The 21,334-nt window shown below is 41.8% G+C and overlaps 1 long non-coding RNA gene across 1 annotated transcript in view; it reads left to right on the forward strand.

The window, feature by feature from the left end:
* Window positions 1–21,334, forward strand: part of LOC107034155 (uncharacterized) — a 442,513-nt gene that overhangs the window by 201,578 nt on the left and 219,601 nt on the right. The gene's annotated exons all lie outside the window — the stretch shown is intronic.

A 21,334-nucleotide genomic window follows, 5' to 3' on the forward strand; every position in this document is an offset into this window, starting at 1 on the left:
ATTGTCTATAAGCGCAGTCACAGATGACGTCTCTAAAGCAGATTGTAATCTCACTCATTTGTATGTAATCTACGCTGACTGTATGGTCTACTGTTCGGGGACTGATTTCATTCTTGGGGTTCTGAAATTTCACAAGGGCATGACTTCTCTTTCATTCATCTTACCTTTTACATGAAACCACATTTCCAATTTTATATTTTTAAAAATAATGTATTCCATTTTGTTTTCTCTTTTCAAAAATCCTGGTTTGATGCAAGCTCTTGACTGATGAACTAAAGCTTGTATCTCAAATTGTATACATGTATCTTTTAGTTGGATATCCTAGGAGTTTCCTGACGTGTTTTCCATCCTTCCAGTGAACCATTTTCATCCTTATATTTTTAATTTTCAAATATTGTTCTGGCTTTATCATTATTTCCTTTTCACATAAATCTAATCTTAGCTAATGGATGCAGAGTGACTTGAATGTTGCTACGGGCTAAGTCAGTGTGTGTTTTATATTCTTTCCCCTAAATCATCTCAGTTTCCTTTGAGATCAGTGTTTATCTTTAACTGACACACTCTTTTACCTTACCTTCTGCCTGACTTCTTTCTGACTAATGACTTTTGGTTTTCAGACGATGGAGTTGATTATAGTAGGTGGTTGGTGTGAGTTTCTTTCACTGTGGTTTCATGATGTTCCCTTTTCCATCAGTTTTCTCCAGTGAGCACGGTTTGTGAATAGTCAGGTGGTGTTGGATTCAGCTTTTGAGCGTTGCATTGAGTGTCACGGGCTCCTGAGTGATAGAATATGGGTATCACGTACTCTGAGATATCAGAACCTGCCCTAGTTACTTGTTTTCCCCAGGTGGTCCTTCAGCTTGTAAAGAGAAGAGCCTTTGGTTTTTCTGTTGGTTGGTTTTTGTGCAGGCATGAGGAAGGCAGATGGAAATTGTGGACTCTGCCTTCTCGTCAGCCGTGATCACCCAGCTCCTTTTCCCCCACCAGCCTCTCCCTCTTGTTCTGAGTCTGATCATCATCATCAGAGAATACAGCACATGTTCTGCAAGGTGGGCTGCACTGTTGAGGTTCCTATATTAATAGTCCTTCCGGAAACCATTTCGAATCTGTTGTTCAGTGTTAAACTTCTTCCACTTCTCTTTCCAACTGTTGGTTCCTTCTTGGTATTTTTCCCTTTTTTAAATGGGCGTCTGGAAATAAGGGGATATGTGTGACTGTTCTGCATCCACAATGTGGAACCCGAGGATACTGAGAGTTTATGTTTAAGTAATTTACAGGAACTTAGGATTCCATCAGCACGTTTTCATACGTGCGCTGTGCAATTTGGTGATTCAAAATGAAGGCACAGAGAACACAATTCACACGATAACCCCACATTTCACTGACTTTCTATCTTCTCTTGTAAAATGAAATTGGATAAATGATCTGTAGTGGTCCTTCCACACTAATGATCTCCATCCTTCCAGTCTAATATACTACAGGGAAGCATTTAAAGCACTAAATAACATAGGCCATTTTTGAAATTTGACTCACAAACAAAAACATATAATTACTAATGACAGCCCATTCCTAAGAAATGTTTCCATTTAATGTGACATTTATGCTAATAATTTGACATTATAACTTGACATATAATTTGACATTATTTTATTGGAGTTGTTTCACTTCCAACCTTACGTCTGCAAGGACAGAATAGAAAAATACTTTTATATGAGCTTTAAGAAAAATATTTTGATTTTGTAAGTATGAAAGCACATCTTAAACCCCTTCTTTTTCCACAGTTTTATTTTAAACGGCAGTTATTTTGTTTTCACTGTCATCTGAAATGATGGAGATGGAAGTTGAGAGCCTGCCTAACGATTTCAAGGCTGCAGAGCTGTATTACTGTACTGTCTCTTTTCAAATGAAAGCAAAGGAAGTGCCTTCCAAGCAAGGACTCCTAGACTTTGGATTTTTGCATCCATCCTGCTTTCACCGGATGCGTTTTACATCTGACCCCTACTGTTTGCCTAAATTAGATTGGAAATTGAAGAGCAAAGGACGCCTTTGGCAATGAACAGCTCATTTTTGGAAGTTTTAGAAAATAGCAGAGGCAGTGTCAGTTGGGCATTTTCACCTAGGACTCATTACGTCAGCCTGGGAATTGCTAATGGAGATAGGCATAGTATGTGAAATAACAGTAAAAACTTAATCGGTGAAACATGCACAGCACAAAATAGGGTGTTGTGTATTTCACTTCATCTCATGCACAGGAAGTCGCCTCTCAGCATTTAGTCATTTTACACCACTGGAGTCCAATGTCCTTTTCTTCTTTTCTTTCTTCCAAAAGTGAACCAAAAAACAAAGAGTAACCACAACAACAAAAACGCAGATTATCTTGGGCTCCATGTCCTGTAATCTGGCATTTTTAAACTTAAATGTATATTATATGTATTTTCAGGAGGCTCTCACATCCTTAGATATTCTTTACAGCTTGCACAAAACTCATCCTCTTGGAGAATCTTCCTAACATTAGGCAAGGACCAAGTGATGTATCCATGGCCCAAGGAGACAGTGATGCATGGAGTGGAGATTTTGTCTTCCATGAGCTTACCAGAGCTAAACACACCCTAGATCACGAGGCATAGACTGCCCAGGGCCACAGCCTTGGGCCATGGAAACCCAAAGTAGAAAAGACACTCAAACAGTGCAAGAGGTCCTCACATAGCAGGTCACATCTGAACTAAGCCATAAAGGATGGGCGGCATCTTGGTAGAAATGTTAGCGGGTAGAGAGACTCCTGCATTAAGAAGCCCACCAGAGTGTGGGTCCTTGCCCCCGGCTGTGGAACCGTTAGGGCAGCAGAGGCAGAGGGGCGAACTGAACAAGCCGCCTTATTGCTCAGAAGGGGAAGGGGAAGGAACGCACTCGAGCAGGGAGCCGCCAGCTAAGAGGACCGGGACAGACATCTCCATCTGTGGCTTGGGCGGTGTGGAGTCCTATGGGAGGCTTCTGCCATCATGTCCCCGTTCCAGGTGTGCTGGAGCCTGTCACCTTTCTTTTGTGTCCTTGTACCTGGGCTTTTCCAGGTGTTGTCATGGCTCTGGTGGGTGTGTCATTTAGCAGTTAATGCATGTGACAAGGTTCCAGGTCCCCTGGAAGTCAAATCCTACCCCGTCTTGGGCTTCACAGATTTCTAACCCGTTCTTGTTTCTCGGCTGCCTTCTGAGACTTACATAAGAATAACTGGTTTCTATTTAAGGGAGGGGCAGGGGTATGATCCTGGGGCAACAGCTTAGTAACAAAAGGAAGGTTGCTTTTAATTAGAATGCCGGCATCTGATGGACCCAGTGTCCCCCAGAAAAAAACCATCTAAAGCCTGAAAGACTTTGAAGCTTTTCTATAAACTGAAGGCAGGGGTTGAGGAGACCTTAATTAGTTCCTGCAGAAGTTAAAGGTATTGTTTTGTATATTCCTTGACGAGGGTTCCAGGACCTGCCCCAAGGCTGCACTATTGTTTCCTGACTGCTCCTCTCTTGTCTCTGCACCACCTCCCTTCCCTGATTAGCAGCTGTTTGACTGTGTCCCTTGGAGCTCAGGGAGGGTCAAGGAGGCTGAATGAAGCCCATTTTCTACAAACAAGAAACAGAGACCATGGAAAGATTTGTACCAGGGAGGGCACCCCGCAAGCTGCTGCTCGGTGTCAGGTCTGCCAGAGACACACCTGTGCAAAGGCACAAGTCAGAACACGCTACAAAGGCATCAGTTTAATCGGAGCCAACCCTGTGTGACGTCAAGAGAAGGGAAATAATGCCAGAAGGGACGACTGGAGACAGGTCTTGGAGAACTTGAGTTCCAACAGGAGGGTTTTAGCCACAATAAAGTAGGTAATGATAATTCTTTTTTTTTTTTCCACTTAGAGGCATTGCATGGTCACAGTTACATTTCAGAGGATGAATCTAGCAGTGGATTATTAGTGAGCTCCGGGAGGAGACAGGGGATGAGGGGAGTGAGGAAGTTCTTACCAACGTTGAGATGAAAGTCGCCAGGCTGAAAATCGAGAAAGGGCTGGATTTAAGAAATGTACAGATGACAGAAGCAGCATTACTTGTTCACTGTAAGACAAAGGGTATGGATGAATCCTCCAGTGGACATTAATTGCACATTGTTGATCTCAAAATAGCAGATCCCAAGTTTTTTGTTTGTTTTGGTGTATTGCATTTTGTTTTGTTCTCATTGAAGTATAGTTGACTTTACAGTGTTACATTAATTTCAGGTGGAAAACATTAATTTAGTATTTTATAGATTATACTGTATATTGTATTATAGATTAGAGAGTATACGAAGTTACTAAATATGGACTGCATTCCCTATGCTGTACATTGCATCCTTGTGAGTTACTTTATACCTAGCAGAGCCTCAGCTTGATGGAAGGCATTGGTATTAGTCTTTTGCTTCTTTGTAACAACTGACCACAGATGTGAGGACTTAACACAGCACCTGTTTATTAGCTCACAGTTCTGGATCCAGATGTTGCTGGATCCTCTGCCTAGGGTCTCACAAGACAGAAGTCTTACAGTGTCCTGCAGGGCAGGCTCTTCACTGTGGGCTCCAGACAAGACTTCGAGTCTGAGCTCATTCCCAGGGTGAAGGGGGTGGGGGTCCTTGCTTTACTGGTAGATGCTAGGCTGCATCTGGACTCCTCTCACTGGTGACTGCACGTGGCCCCCCTGTCTTCCAAGCCGTACCGACTCAGTGTCTCCTTCTCATGCTTGGAATATGTCTGGCTTCCCCTTCTTCTGAGAGCTGGAGGAAATCCTCTGCTTGTGAGGGACTCGGGTGACAGGATTAGACCCACTAAGCTAACCTCCCTTTTAACTGACTCAAAATGAAATTATGGGCAACCTTATTTACATCGTCCAAAACCCCCTTTTCCTCGGGTGGGGTGTGAACCCTTGTGTTTGTAGTTCTGCGGGCCCGGGGCATGGAATCCTGGGGTGGGGGCATCTTCGAGCTGGGCCTGCCCCGGCATCTCTTCGGGAATTGCTCTAACCCAAGCACATCGTCTCTGCCACTTTCTCCTTCACACCAGCTGTGTAGTCGGTTGCCTTTTACATTTTAATTCAAGAAACAAAGGCAAAGCAAAGGCGCAGGTGAGGAGTAAAGAAAATTGCTGCAGTAAGACAAGTGTGGGGCCTTAAAATAGCGCCGTCTTTGCAAAGTGTGGGCTAAGCACATATGCTGTGAGTTGCTGCAGAGTGGGGCTTGTCAGGGGCTGGGAAGATTTTCAAAAATGAAGAAATCTGTCACCACTCAGCTCATGCCAACAACAACTTCAGACCGCATCAGCAACGTGTGTATGAATTGGGTTGCAGTAATGTGATAAAAATAGAGAATTATAAATGTAGATTGTAAAACTGGCCAGATCTACAACTTGAGAATTATAGTGCGTGTTTTATGGCTACAAGATATAAAAAAAAAAAAAGACAGTCATTTGAAATTTATAACAGTTGCAAGTGTGAAATTCTGACTTGTTGTGTGTGAGTGTGACTGAATAGACCTGCTGTCTCCTAAAGATGAAAATCCATGGACAGTTTACCTCCATCTGTGTGTATCTGTGCTGACGGTGCTGCAGAAATATTGTGTCCCGTTGAATCTTCCTTGTGGCTTTTCATCTCTGACTGCTCACGTAAAGAGAAATTGCATATGCTGGGGAATCAACCTGGCTCCTTATTTAGAAGAGCAAAAGGATTGGAGAGTCAAAGATGATATTGATATTGAATGGAAACAGAATTTTTAAGGGGACTTGTTTCTTGCTTGAGTTTTTTGTTTCATTCAGTTTGGTTTACTCTAATAATACAATAACCACACTGCAATGGCAAGTCATGATACAGAGTTGGAGCCAGTTGCTGTAAAGACAGCTGTCTGACAGGACAGCCAGGGGCCTCCCCAATGATGTCAAGACAAGTCAGAAAGCAACTATTCCTTCTTTGCAATTCACTTTTATTCTCTGTCTCTCTTTCTGTGCTCCGCTATGTATATGTATTTTTAAAGTCTTTATAATTTAGATTTTATGTTTAAATTTTCTTGGTGTTTAAAAACTTGTATAAAATCTTTGGTTTTTTTCCTTGTCACACATTTATATGAACTCTTTTAGAGTTTTTTGATCAACATGGCTGTATTTATTCTCAGCATATTTCTTCTGGGGCTCAGATATTTCACAGCAGGCGAGAGCTTTTATGACAACTGATTATCATAATTTCAGCAGTGATGGAACTGTCCAACTAGCTTGTTTCGAATCAGTTCAAAGTCTTACAAAATTCCACTTGTGATATTAATAATGGACCCAGGAGGAACTACAGAATCACTTACTCTTTTGACCTTAGTTTACTGGAAAGTATGATATGTGTAAAGTCTTGTCGACTAAAGAAGACACTTTTGAGAAGTGTGACTTTCCCTTCAGGGGAAAACAGATTTCACAGATAAATACAATGGAATTAACTATTCTGGAAATAAAATAGAGCTTAATGCTCCACCCTTTTTAATATGAAAAGGTGGTGCAATTTACAGAATTAGATCACGTTTTAAATTTAAATCTCCTTGCTTCTACTTGTCTCAGGTCTTGTTTTAGGGAGTAGATATTTAATTGAGTAAAGAAGCACATCATTTAACTATAAATACTTTCTCTGTAGTCTCTGAGTAAATCTTAGATGGCGTCAACGTGACATTTGTTGGATATTGTAAACATACTGCTATATAGTATTTCTTAGTTGTCATGACTTTGGATTTGGGATAAAATTCCAGCATTAAAATTGAAGTAATCCCCATGCTGTGTCCCATACTTTGTTCTTGGCCCAAGGGACAATCACTTTGGAATCCAGTTGCTCTTCTCCTTGTGGGAATAGGAAAAATGTGTGCAGGGTTATTTGCCTACAGTTTCTCAAAGTAAACTGCAAAACCTCAAATGTAGCTGCCAGCTATTAGCGGTCTTCATTTTCTGGAACCAAAGCACAGATAAAATGTGAGCCCAAGAAGTGTATTTTCATGCCCACAGAAGAGCTGGCTCCAGAGCTTGGGAATATCCTGGAATCCATGCTTAGATGCCTGTGGTTGGCAGAAGGAACGGGGAAGTGAGAATGGAGAAGGGGCAGTTCCAGCCTGTGGGACAAGCCAGCATGGAATGACAAGTGAACAGTCAAGTATTGCTTAAGAAACGATTTTATCCCAGAGAAAGATGAAATCTCTTTCTTCTCCATAGAACAGTAAAGTCCTATGCATAATTACCTAGTTCCAGAGGCAAGTGTTTGTTTCTTTTTTCCGTTAAATGAATAAAGCGTGTCTTGGAAGAGATGAGACCCTCATAATGTTTTTACTGTGACCAGAAAGAGCCCATATGTGACCTGATAGCAAAGAAAACAAGCAGCATTTGTAAACCAAAGAGGTGTGAGGAAGTATGGCCCGCATGCTCATAATCAGCACCACAGGAGACTGGACAGAGCCCAGGGTTTGCTTGTATCCTGAAAAGATGAGGGCACCTGAGTCCGAAACAAAAGACGGACAGAAAAGCATGAGCGTAGAAAGTCTTGGGCACGATGCCCCCTCCCATACACAAGTCACTTATAGTGAATGATGTTGCACAACACTCGTGGTTTCAGAATCACTCTGCCTTTCAGTGATTGAAGGTGCCTGACGTATGTTTGTGTGGGATGCCTCAGCTTGGTCCTAAAAATCTCAAAGCATCACTCAAGAGTGAACTGCTGGAGATGACAGATGTCTCATAAAAGATGTTTAAAGACTCAGAATTATGGGCATGCGTTGTCAGAGAGAACAGTATCTCTAAATAAATAATGTTTAAAATACAACCTTTGAAAGATACTTTATCCCCTGAGTGTTGAATAGCATACACCTCAGATTATGTAGTCACTTTTTATGGGCTTAAAGTTAAGCCAAGGATAAATGGAGAATGTGTTGATTTTTCTCTCCATTCCCGAATGCGCACCTGGGCTTAGAGCTCCCCGGAGAACTGTGACATAAGCAATGCACGTTTTATACTCTTAATCCATTTTATTTGTTCACCTTTTGGAAGGGAGGTAAACCCCAGTTCTTCTCAGATTGAGTCAGAACATAGGCAAAGCTGAAAATACGGCAGCAGTAATCTGAGAAGAGCTGGGCTCACACCAGATTTCTGATACCACCATAGAGTTTGAATTTCTTCTGAGTGGGAAAGAAAGTTTTGGGAGGAAAGCAACTGTTGGCTAAGGATGACGTAATGAATCTCGGTGGAATGCTTTATCCGGTTACCACCATCTTGTTGACGAAATGGGTGTGCATCCTTCAAAATCACGGGTTGGGTATCAAACCAGCTACAGTTGGGAGGTGGGAGAGTGCTGCGTGTAAAGGAAAAATCAAAGGGGCAGTCACATGAACTGCAGTTACGGGAGTCAGGCAGTTAAAACTCGGCAAACATTTGTACAGTAAGCATTTAAATTTGTAATTAGAACACTACTTTTTCAAGTTTCTCTGTCTTGATTAACAGACATTTATTTTCATCCTCTTAATTTCAGATGCCAACGTAGTAGTTGAAAAAGAACAGAAGCAATTTTACATCTCGTAGCACTTTTAAGAAACAAAAGTGAGTGAAATATAGTAACGATATTGAAAGGCATAAACATTGGGTACCCAGATAGGATGTTGTGGGTTCATTTCCAGATGAGTTGTGGTGTGCCCTGTACACTTGAGTATCTGACTTGTTGGTGGAGCTGGTTTCCTGGTTATGGGCAGGTTTCAGTTCCTCATGGATTACTGGGCTGCAGGCTTCCATTCTTTACTGGATGTTGGCTGAAGGATGCCCTCCGTTCCTTGCTGCGGGGGCCTCTCTGACATGGCAGCTTGCTTTATCAAAGCCTGTAGTCCTAGGAGATGACATAGAGCATCTGCTAGCAAGACGGAAGTTGGTGCTCTGTCTCCTCGTCACAGAAGTGACCACCCATCACCTTTGTTTGCCACTTGCTTTTCTTTAGAATCAGCTCACTGGTGAAGCCCACACTTGACCAGGAGAGGCTTGTACAAGTCATAGACTCCAGGAATGGAGAAACCCTGAAGGGCATTGTACCAGTTGGTGCCCCACCTTTGTATTATGCCCTCTTACATTTCATGCTGCGATTTTACAGTAGAGGTCTTTTTTTCAGTGGAAGCAGTTGGAACACTTGGTTAAAATAGACTGGTCTTAAATAATAAATGCCCCCAATAAATGGAAAACTCAATTCCAAGCAGCCCAGCTTGTTCCCTGGATAAGGATGTCTCTCCCCCTTGAGGATTATCTGACCCCTGGGACTCAGAGTGAGTCTCACGTCTCACCAGGGAGCTTGTTGAGATGCAGTCTCAGGTTGCACTCTGAGAATCAGTGTTTTATGCAGTTGCCCTGGTGACTCGTGTGCTCATTAAAGTGTGAGAGATACTGATCTAGCCCAGCACTTCTCAACCTGGATGCACAGGGGACTCACCTGAGCAGGTGTCTCTGTCCCATTTGCCAGGCATTTGTGCATCTTATTCATCATGTGCATGCCCTGGGCAAGGTTCTCTCCTGATTCTTAAGGTGTACTGAAAGTGCTAATATGTCTCCATGTGGACTGGAATAATCAGTGATAGAAAAGAGAATGCCAGAACAATTTTATGTATATAATTTTTCATTTCTATTTCTGTAAAATCAAGTTACTTTAAAAATTACTTTCTTTTGTGTCACATAGAACAGTTGAGGGTGTGTTTTTCCGTCCCGGTGTAATTTTAGTGTTCAGTCTTGATCACAGATGACTTAAAACAAACATTTCCTAAAGTTCTTGATGATTTAGCTATGTAGTAAAGATTCTAAAGTTCTCCGTGGCACTGCCAAATATTTTTAGGAGGCATCGTTTCACTTCTTATTGTTTTTTTTTTTTTAACATTTTTTAAGTCGAGTTATAGTCATATTACAATGTTGTGTCAAATTCCAGTGTAGAGCACAATTTTTCAGTTATACATGAACATACATACATTCATTGTCACATCCTCTTTCGCTGTGAGCCACCACAAGATCCTGTATGTATTTCCCTGTGCTACTTAGTACAATCTTGTTTATCTAGTCTACATTTTGAAATCCCAGTCCCTTCCCATCCCCCATCCCCCTGGCAACCAAAGTTTGTATTCTGTGAGTCTGTTTCTGTTTTGTATTTATGGTTTGTTTTGTTTATTTGTTTTTTTTTTAGATTCCGCATATGAGCAATCTTATATGGTATTTTTCTTTCTCTTTCTGGCTTACTTCACTTAGAATGACATTTTCCAGAAACATCCATGTTGCTGCAAATGGCATTATGTTGTCAGTTTTTATGGCTGGATAGTATTCCATTGTAGAAATATACCACCTCTTCTTTATCCAGTCATCTGTTAATGGACATTTAGGCTGTTTCCATGTCTTGGCTATTGTAAATAGTGCTGCTGTGAACATTGGGGTGTGTGTATGTTTTTTAATTAAGGTTCCTTCTGGATATGTGCCCAGGAGCGGGATTCCTGGGTCATATGGTAAGTCTATTCCTAGTCTTCTGAGGAATCTCCATACTGTTCTCCACAGTGGCTGCACCAAACTGCATTCCCACCAGCAGTGGAGGAGGGTTCCCTTTTCTCCACAGCCTCTCCAGCATTTGTCGTTTGTGGCCTTTTGAATGACGGCCATTCTGACTGGTGTGAGGTGATACCTCAATGTAGTTTTGATTTGCATTTCTCTGATAATTAGTGATGTTGAGCATTTTTTCACGTGCCTATTGATCATTTGTATTTTTCCCTTGGAGAATTGCTTGTTTAGATCTTCTGCCCATTTTTGGATTGGGTTGTTTATTTTTTTTCTTGTTAAGTCATATGAGCTGCTTACATATTCTGGAGATCAAGCCTTTGTCAGTTTCATTTGTCACTTACTGTTGATAATTACCTAGTAAAGCAGCAAACCATCAAGTTGAATACTGGTCCCATTCTGTATGAGTTACTGGTCCCATCAGACAAGAACTATAAACCAGATTTGCACTTGTCCAAGTGACATTTAGATTTTTCTCAAAATCCACTGATTGGAGTTGCCACCGATTGATATTATAAATGTTTATTCATAAACATTTGTATAAGTTGATATTACACATATCAATATTAGAATATTTTCCTGAACATCTGCTCTACATCAGTCATGCTGCTTGAGGGTTCGAAATAACAAAAAACGTGGAAGAGAAACACGCCCACTTACGTGGAACCTACAGTTAGTTTGGCAAAACCAGGTATGATTCGTATTGCCATGCAGTTCTATGTTTAACTGAACATCGTGAAAAACGCTGGGACAGAAAGGCACACAGTGTCATGTCAGCATGAAGCTGGGGGACACATCTCCTGGTGGGTAGGAAAGAAGACTGCCCTGAGCTTTAGGGTTTAACTGGGGATGGATGGATAAGCAGATGCTCCTGTAATAGGGATGTGGCAAGGTGGAGTGATGGGGACGTTATTGCCATTATCGGCTTTTTGGAGGAGAAGGGGGCTGGTGAGAAGGCTCTGAGCCTGATAGGAATGGAGAGGGAAGGGGTGGCCAGACCACACATGACCCTTTGGCCGTCGGAAGAGATTTTGACTCTGCAAGACTAACAAGAGACTAAGAGCCCAAGAGGCAAACGACGGAGGAGAGAGTGAGTAAGGTATCATCTCTGTTTGAGGTCAGCTCAGATTTAGGGGCAAAAGCATCTTATAACTATGGATCTCTACAGGGAGGGGGTAAATACTCCCGTAGGTGCATGTGGAAGGGCTGGGGCGGTGAGAAGGGTGTGATCCAGTGTCTCAGGGCACTTGGGCTGCCGTGACTCACCAGAAACTCGCCACCTGTCTCGGCCTCAACAGTCAACTCAGACATAGTGAAATCCCAAGAAAAATCTGAAGCCACCAGAACCTCACACTTTTAGAAAGGACTCTGTCCTTTTTATGGACTTACATCCACTTTCGGTGTAATGTTGATGACTTTCAGCTTAATTTCTATTTCTCGAGTTTTAAAGTTAGCATTTTGCCTGTTTTGTGTTTTTAAACTGTGTGTTTCTTATTTCATTCCAAGAGCATTCTTCTAATTATGAAAATAAAATGAGTGATGGTATCCAAGAGGAAACTTTCTCAGGGGTAGGCGCCTCTGGGAAGTGATTCAGTCAGAGAGAGGTGAGGGGGGACTCGCAGCTGTGTCCACAAGGAGGCGCTTCTCTGCACAGTTCCCTCATTCTTCCTCTGTCTTGGGCTCAGTAATTCCGTTAGTCTCCGATGGTGTCAGACAATCTCCGTTGCTCGTTGCCCTGCTCTGTAGTTATTGCATGGATCTATGAATCTCCTTGCGGATAGAGGCTGTCTGTTACTTCTTGGTGCTTATGCCAAGCTCCCAGGCGTACGGCAGGCTCTCTGCAAACAGTTGTCAATCAAATTAGGCTTCAGCCATGGGAACACAGAAATAAAACTCAATCCGATTCACTGGAGACTCCTTGGAAACCTGAGAAAAAACATCAAAATCCTAGCACAACCACAGACTAAAAGGGTGGCCCAGAACTGTCCTGTTCCACATTGTACAGAAATTTAGGGAAGTCTCCAGTTTATTTTCAGTTGGCAGAAGACCCTGTTAAAAAATATGTATGCATCGATTTATCTTTAACTAAGAGAATATTTCTTGGTTGCTCCCCTACTAGCTCAAGTCAGCCCTGTATGGCGAAGGAAATAGCCAAGAATAAGAACCACCTTTGACTTGCGTACTTTTTAAATGAAAGAAACAGCATTCGTATCAGCATTTACTATTAAAGTAGGCCACCATTTCCATATGATAAATATTACTGGAAATTGGCATCATTCACGTTTAAATCTTTATCTCTGTATCTTTAGATAAGGGTTTTACTTTCAAGGCCACGTGTGCACATGTTGCTGCTTTACTAATTGAAAAGAGATGGTCTGTCTTTTCACGTCTGTTAGGAAGAGAGAAAACCTATTGAGTTAAAAATCATTAGCAGCATTTGCTGGGTCGTACATACTAGGCTACGTATACTGCTTTTATTTGTCAAAGGAGAGATAGACAGGATTATTTCACGTCGTTCCCGACTGTCCTGAAAAGACGGTTATCTGTCATATCATGAATAGAATGTGAATGGATGGGTAACGTAGAAATTATGCAGGAAAACCTGAGAGTAAACAGCAGAAAAGCCACCAGGCACCCACGTGAGAATCGCCATCACTTCCTTCTCATGCATTTAAAAAAAATGCATCAAGTGATCGAAATGGGGATGTCATTAACTTGTAATAAATTTTACTACCACATTTCACTAGCCTAAGGGGAGTGACTTCCCATTCAGCAGACTGTAGAGATTTGTAGGACTGGAGTTACTTTATTTACTTATATACATTTTATGTTTGTAAACCGATAGGTGCAAACAATCTTCAGATATTTCCTGCTTTCAAAAATCGATGTGAACCAATGAGATAAATACAATAGAGCACAATTTAGAGCTTCAATTACATCATTTGGTGTAGAGGCACTTCAGGGTATCTGTCCCAAGTTTTCTGTTTGACAAATTTTAGTTTTGTGGGTGCGATAATGCCTTTAGCATGAAGAGGGCAGAACTGGAGAACTTTATTAACGACATCAACTACTAAACGGTTAGAAAAGATGACACGATGGTCAGCAGCATAGAGGGATGTCAGATGGAGACTTGCCAGTGTGTGCACTTAAAAGATCTTCAGCTCTGCTGTCCACGGTGGTAGCCACGAGCCACCGGGGACTACATTTGCATTATTTAAGGTTAAGTTAAATTTAAAGAATGAATTCCTCAGTTGCGCCAGCCACATTTCGAAATGTGATGCCATCTTGGAAAGCACCACTGTAGAACATTTCCATCACTATGGCAGTTTCTGTGGGACAGCCCCCGGAAGGCTCTCTCCACCGTCCACCTCCAATAGCCAGTGAGCTTGGAAGGACTTCTGAGAGGAGTAATTACTTTCTTCCTGACAAGTCGGCCTCCTCAACCTGCAGTTATTTTAAGGACGGTTTCCCCTTTTTTTTTTTTCCTTGACTCAGTAATATGAACTGGACTAAATAATATTGCTGTCACAGTGTCTACATGTATCAATGGGATAAATTATTCCCCAGCATTCAGAGCTGTGTGGAGATCCTCTAAGAGGCAGGGAAGCTGCGAATGGGAATATCGGCGTTGTCCTGTGCTGCACGTGAAGGGCTCTTTCTAAGGGGTATTTCAGTGCATTGTAAAAAAACAAGTATCTACATTTCCCCTATGATTTCAGAGCGTTAGAGGAAACAGACGGATGGATGAGCAAAGCTTATAGTTCCCAGAGGACACTGTGTCTGCAGTTAACTTTTCTTATTGGTTTTAAGTCATTTATTTACTTAGGTTTACTTGGCTTCCCTCACTTAGAGCGATTAGTGCCAAAGTACAGAAACATTAACAACAGTCGAGGGAAAATAGATGTAATTAGAGTAAAGGAAAGTAAGGCTAGAATGATGAGCCCAAGCTGGAGCTAAATGCTTGTTGTAATGGAGGCCATATAGCCGCATCCCGTTCCTAAAGGCCAGAACCAAGGATGACTCCAGAAAGCACGGAGAGCTTGCATATCCCTCAAGCACTTCTCCATGAATATGAAAATCTGCAGCCTAGTTTTGGTGAGAATTTGACAGCAGAAAGTATGATGTTAGCTGGTGGTAAGAAAATAAGTTTGGAGTGTTTTAGCTTAACAGTTTAAGGGCAGTCTGTATGGCTTTGCCATCTTGGACACAGAGCCACGTTGGCACATTCTTAAGAAAATTACGGAGCCTGGTTATGGAAACATAGACCTTTCAAAGTACATGCCTAGTTCATCGGCAGCCCATCAGAGAACTGGCTGACTGATCGCCTTCACACGATGTTCATATGGGAGAAGCTGTCATTTGTGATTGAATGATTTTATAATTTAATACCTAAATTCATATTATAAATTAACTTTTCCCCAATGACCTATATTTGCCTACATACATAAATACTTATCATTGTCTTTCTATATTTAAGACTTGTTGTCCCTAGTAAGTGGACTCTTAAACAGCTAAGCTTGTTCATTCAGTTTAAAGTGTATTTTTATGGCTGTGGACCAGAGCAAAGTTAGCTGCCCACCTGGACTTTTAACCTCCCGTCGACCTTGTTAGCATAGTGTCATAACTGACCTACCTAAACCTGCAGCAGACAGGAGACTCTGCCTTGTACTGTTATTTGATCTCCATGTGTAACTTATCTGTCAGTGCAATTTACATACCAGTCGTGGCTTCTCTTTCAAACAAAGCAGTGGCTTTGATAATTTGGGTCAAATTTTATTTTTCCTGTTAACTCGATAATTACCTTCTTCTCTGTTTTAAGTCTGCAGTCAAGTGTGGATGCTAAACTCTAGGACTAATAAGTTACAGACAACTTGCATGAAATCCTTCGCTTTCTTGTCTAGAGATCCTCAACATGAGTGCAGCTGAAAACTGCCTTTAGGGAGGAATTAAGAACAGGAACTCATTCGCTGTTTTGCAAAATCTAAAGTGAGCGTAGGGCACAAGAAGTTAAATTTACATTAAAGTAAGACTTTTTCTTCCTCATCAGATTAGTCTAACTCACTAGTTCAAATTATAAAACCACATGATTTAAAACTTCAAGCACATGACATTTCTAAACATGTAAATTAAAACTAGGGATTTTTTTTTCTTAAGAAAAGGGAACATTGCTTTCTGTGTAAGTATCAGCAAATTGGCTGGTACATTTAATAAAAAGTCATACATCATTTTTAACATTCAGCAAAGCTGCTTTAAAGGGCATCCAAGATAAAACTACTGACTCAGAAGCACGCAGTGCACTGGAGTTATAAAATGTCACTTCAAGGACCAAGAGTCTAAGTTTTAAGTGAATGTGATTTTTCAAGCTCTGCTGATTTTTCCAAGGGACAGCAATATATTAAAATAAAACTGTAGTTTAATCCAACAACAATATTCTTCTTTTCCACTTTGGTAGAAACACCTAGTTTAGAAGGCACATTCTGTAGTTTTTGGACTGATTTCTGTTGTGGGACAGAGCAGGGTGGCATGGTGATACACAGGTTGGTGAAAGAATTTATCAGAGATGAAGTATGAGAGTAGAAAAGGAGTTTTGTAGGTTATGCTGCCATAGACCACAGCGGGCCACACAGATGAGGGGTGCCTGTGAGCCCCGAGGGCTGGTTGTTGGGCTGTTGTATAAGGTCGGTTCACAAGGTGTCTGATCAGCTTGTGTGCAAGTCTCTGATTGCTTGTAGGTGAGGTAAGTGGTTTAGGTGAAGGGGCAGGATTTCTGACTCTGATAAGGTGGGCTGAAACTAGCCAGCCTGAGCTATTGTGAGATTAGGCATTATCTGGGGCTGTTATTTTGTTAGGAGAAACACGCCCAGGAAAGAATATGCTTTATCTGTTGAGGGATCACAGGCATACGTCTGAGAGCCCAGAAATGGGAGCCATTGGACTTGGAAGGATGTCAGTTGGTCCAAAAATTTCTTCATCAGTACTGGGCAGACTAGTTGACCTTTGTCACTCGAGAACCTAAAATCATGTAATTTAAAGAAGTGTGTTTTTAAGATGCCAGGTGAAACCGGGAACTTTGTAAATGTAATTACATAGCCATGATACTTTTTTAAAAATGATAAAAAAAAAAACCAATTTTTCTAACCAGTAAGGTATGGTATGAGTTGATCATAATCAATTTGACATGTATAAATAGCATTTTATGTTGCAAAACAAACAGCTGTTAGTACATTTCTGGTCAGAGTACTTTCATAAACACTTTGTGATATTTTATCTCAGGTCTTTCAGTGTGGATTGCAGCAAAGTCACATTAATCATACGAGTGGAAATAATTTTGATTTCCTTTTTGTACCTCATCAAGAGCTGGTGTTGCTATCTGCTTTAACACTGATTACTTCATGTCTTTGAGCAAATAACTTTTGGCCTTGGTTTTGTCTGGGAAATGAGCTGTTTGAGCTGAAGGCTTTCTGAGGTATTTTGACTCTTAAAAACTCTGGAATTCTAAATGTTAGCTGGAAATTAGTGTTTAAAACTCTTGTTGGCAAGGAGGTTCTTGACTCACCCCGAAAGAATTCAGAAACGAGACCTGGAGGTCAAGAAAGCAAAGCACTTTCAAAGGCTGGGCGGGCAGACCCAGGTGGGTAGCTGCCCCGAGTTTCTCTGGCAAGCTGGTTGTATGGGTGTAAAAACGAATGGGCAGAATGTTCAGTGGTGGGGAGGGGTGTGGGGTTGTCTTTCCTGATCTTCATCCCAGCTCCACCTTCCCAGGTGGGGAGGAGGGATTTTTTTGTCCTTATTTAGTCTTGATCAGGAAGTCAGATGAGGTCACAATGAACAAAAGGTTACGTTCAGTGGGGGTATCATAAGCAAAAGGTTACCTTCGGATGGAGATCATAATGATCAAAAGGTTGCATTCGGATGGTGGAGATTCCTGTCTTGTCCCATCTGTCTTTGCCTGCAGGACACTCATCAACCCAGAATGTGTGGTTACTTACCAGTCCAGGGGTTCCTGCTTTTCTTGGTCTTCTCAAGGACCCCCGTTGTTCACAAGATATATGATTTGGCCTGGGTTCCTCTTTCTCTGTTCATAGCTAGCCACCTGCCTGCTCTAACAAAACCATGGCCAGTAGGACTTAATACAATGTGACAGTAATTCCCCCATTTACTCAGTGCAGAACTGCACTGAAGTAACCCTGTTGGTGTGACAGTGGGGCAGAGAGAAGCACAAATGAACGCGTCTGGAATGAAGTGGACAATGAAATTGTTACTGTGTTGTAGAGTCTGCCAGGCAGTGACGTAGACGTGGAAGAGGGGAGATGGATGCAAACTATGGAGACTCATTCCTTTTTTTTTTTTTAATGACACCTTTAGTGTGGTATAATTCCTGTACAGTGAACCACATATATTTCAGGTTTACAATTGGATGAATTTTGATAGAAGCTGCCACCACAATCAAGGTAGCTAATATTTCTATCACTCCCCAAGAGGTACAATTTTCGAATTCCCAGTTTATCCTTTCCCACTCTCTCTCTCTCTGGTAAGCATAAGTTTGTTTTCTGTGTCTATGAGTCTGTTTCTGTTTTGTAAGTAAGTTTGTCTTTTTTTGTTTTTAAGATTCTGCATGTAAGTGATCATTTTTCTTTCTCTTTCTAACTTCATTTAGAATGACAATCTCTAGGTGCATCCATGTTGCTGCAAATGACATTACTGTATTCTTTTTCTTTATGGATGAGTGGTATTCCATGGTGTGTGTATGTATGTATATACATACGTGTGTGTGTGTGTGTATGTATGTATATATACCCCCCAACATTTCTCTATTCAGTCATCTGTTGATGGACGTTGGACATTTGGGTCATTTCCATGTCTTGGCTGTTACACATAGTGTTGCTGTGAACATTGGGGTACAAGTGTCTTTTCAAATTACCTTACTCTGGATATATGCCCAGGAGTGGGATTGCACATGGTAAGTCTGTTTTTAGTTTTTTGAGGATGGTGATTTATTCTTGATTGTTTTTCGAAGAGGCACCAATTGGTTGGGGCCAAGTGCTGAGAAGCTTTGAATGTTGACTTCAAGTTTCAGTCCATCTTCATAACTTTAGGGGAGCCGTGTCATGGTTAGCGAGAGGGGATGAAGTGCAGAGCCCTGTGCTTTAGGGAGTGGGTGGCAGTAGAACTGTTTAGATTGAATTGAGGCAGCGGATGACGGGGCTGATTCCTGTGGAGGTGGAAGCAGACAAGTCAGAGGTCCCAGGGAAGGATGTCCAGGCTCCAGTTGGTTTCACTCTCCCCAGTTACTTGGTCGCATGACCGCACTCTCATTTTCTGTGATGACATTTCTCCCTCTTTGGCTCTTCCATCTCAACCTTCTTTTTAGAGGGTACATCCTTACAAAGTTCTATGATAGTGCTCTCACCAGAGTGGCATTCTCAGCTACGTTTTTACTCTTAAGACCCTGGAAAAATATTCCATTATTTTCCAGTGATAGGAACTTTCTCCCAAATCTCCATCATCTCCAATAGCAAATACACAGGAATGACTGATACCCCACAAACGCCTAACTCTGTCACGAAACTCTCTAGCTTCCTTATATGACCCAGAGTCCCACTCCTGTGCATCCTTATAACCTAGAAACTGTTAAACTACTTCTACCAAGGGTCCCTTGAATTAAAGATTCTCAAAATTCAATTATTTCCCTCATATCTGTGCTTCCTTCCACCTTCATCTCCTCAGTTAAAAGCAACACCATTACATAATGGGTCAAGCTCCAAATCTTGCCCACACTTTCTGTCTTCCCACTTATATTTAATAAATTAATGCTTAATCACATTTCAGCTCCTGAAGACTCAACCTCCTTGTCATTTCTGTAAGCCGTCTCTTCATTCCACCAGCTGTTGCTTTTTTGATTTGATTATTGCATCTTCCTACATCTTTAAACTACCCCACACCAAACCGTGCTGCAGAGAACTGTTGCGACTAGCAGCCCAAAGAAAGCAATTACGTAAATCCCTTACTTCAGTTCTTTCAGTGGCTCCTCATAAGCATTAAGGCAAAATCGAACTTATGTAGCACTGTTGGAAAAAACCTTTTATAATTCCGTCCCTGCCAGCCTCTAAATTCCCACCTGTCCTGCTGGCCCTCTGTAGCCAGGTGTTCTGCTCATTCTGAATGACCTGCAGTTTCCCCCATCTGCTGGTCCATGCTGAGTTTCAGATCCCCACCCAAGTCCTGCTCCCCCTGGGTAGTTTCCTTAGGTTCACAGACATCCAGATGTACGCCAGTATTGCCCTACACGTATCTCCGTCAAGCATTTGTACCAGTGTTCATAACTGTATTTACTTGGCTTTACCATCTGCTCTTTCTTACATGCTAAAGCTCTTCTTCATGTAGAAACTGTACTGATACGGCGCCCCTTTTTTGACTCTCAATACTTGTGTATGAACACACACACACAGAAGGAACAGCCCGAGAGAATGTAGTAAAGCTGAGCGGGTGATGTTAGAGTGGATGTGAAGTAAAGAGAGCACTAGACAGACTGACACCTGGCTCCTTGGAAGTCAAAGGAGGGAAGTCGCAGTGATGGAAGTGTATGTCTTTTGGGGCTGGGGGGGTGAGTGTTTAGTGGTGCTTGTGATCACGGTGTGCTCCAGGAAGAGTGATACATTTGAATGTGTGAGTAGGAATTCTCTATCCAGTAAAATGCATGTGAGCCATCTGGGGTCCATCTGTTCGGAGATGTCCAGGTGGCAGCTGCAGAGAGAAATCTGGAAGGAAAGTAGGAGATGTAAAGGAGGAAGTTACTGGCCTGGAGATGTAGTTGTAGCCGTGGTCGACCGTAGGTGATGCTGCCGAGAGTTTAGAGTGGAAAGGTGATGGCTGATGATAAGCCCTGAATAGATGTCATCACTCAGGGGCAGGGCGGGTGGGAGGGAGAAGACCCAGTTGGGAAGATTTAGAAAGCGCAGTCACACGGAAAGAGAGAGCTGGCAAGTTGGAGAACAACAGAAATCAAGAAGTGTGGTCTGTGGTTTTGAATGCAGCAAAACTGATCAGGTTCAGCAAGGTATCAAAAAAAAAAAAAAATCGCCTGCTGAAGCAAATGTAGTTTCAGTTCTACAGCAGAGGTAAAATCAGTTTTGCAAGAAGCTGAAAGTGTCAGAGATTATCAATGTGATTTCACAATATTATTTTTTCCTTGAAGGGAAGAGGAGTGAGTGCAAAAATTTAAGAAAAATTGGAACTGAGGTGGGGTTCTTTCAATGCAGAAAAGTTGAGCATGTCTTCAAATCTTGCGGGGGGGGTAGTTAGTAATAGAAGAATAGAAACTGAGGCTGAAGGAGGGAAGTCAGATTGTAAATAGGGCAAAATTCCAGACGTGCTTGAAGCACCTGGAAAGGAGGGAACAGGAACGAGGTGGAGGTTCTGTGTTGATACGGAGAAGGGCTGCGAATTGCGCTCAGTTATGAATGAAGGGGTAACAACACAGGGAACATCTGAGATGGAAGGGGTGATAACCAGTGACGTTGTGCTGGGTGACAAGCATAGATAGCATTAAAGCACAAAATGCAAAATACGAAAAGTCTTGTTTCTTATGACTGAGGGACCCGTGTGAAAAACAGTGGTCTCAGGAATAAAACAGAATTAGTTTTCTATGTAAGACTGAATGCTGATGATTAGCGTTGCCTATTCATTAATTGATGCAGTGATACAAAAATTGTGAATTACTGGGCCATGAAATAAGCCATAAAACAACATATGCGC

Source organism: Vicugna pacos, chromosome X, assembly GCF_048564905.1.
Source record: "Vicugna pacos chromosome X, VicPac4, whole genome shotgun sequence".
Taxonomy (NCBI): domain Eukaryota; kingdom Metazoa; phylum Chordata; class Mammalia; order Artiodactyla; family Camelidae; genus Vicugna; species Vicugna pacos.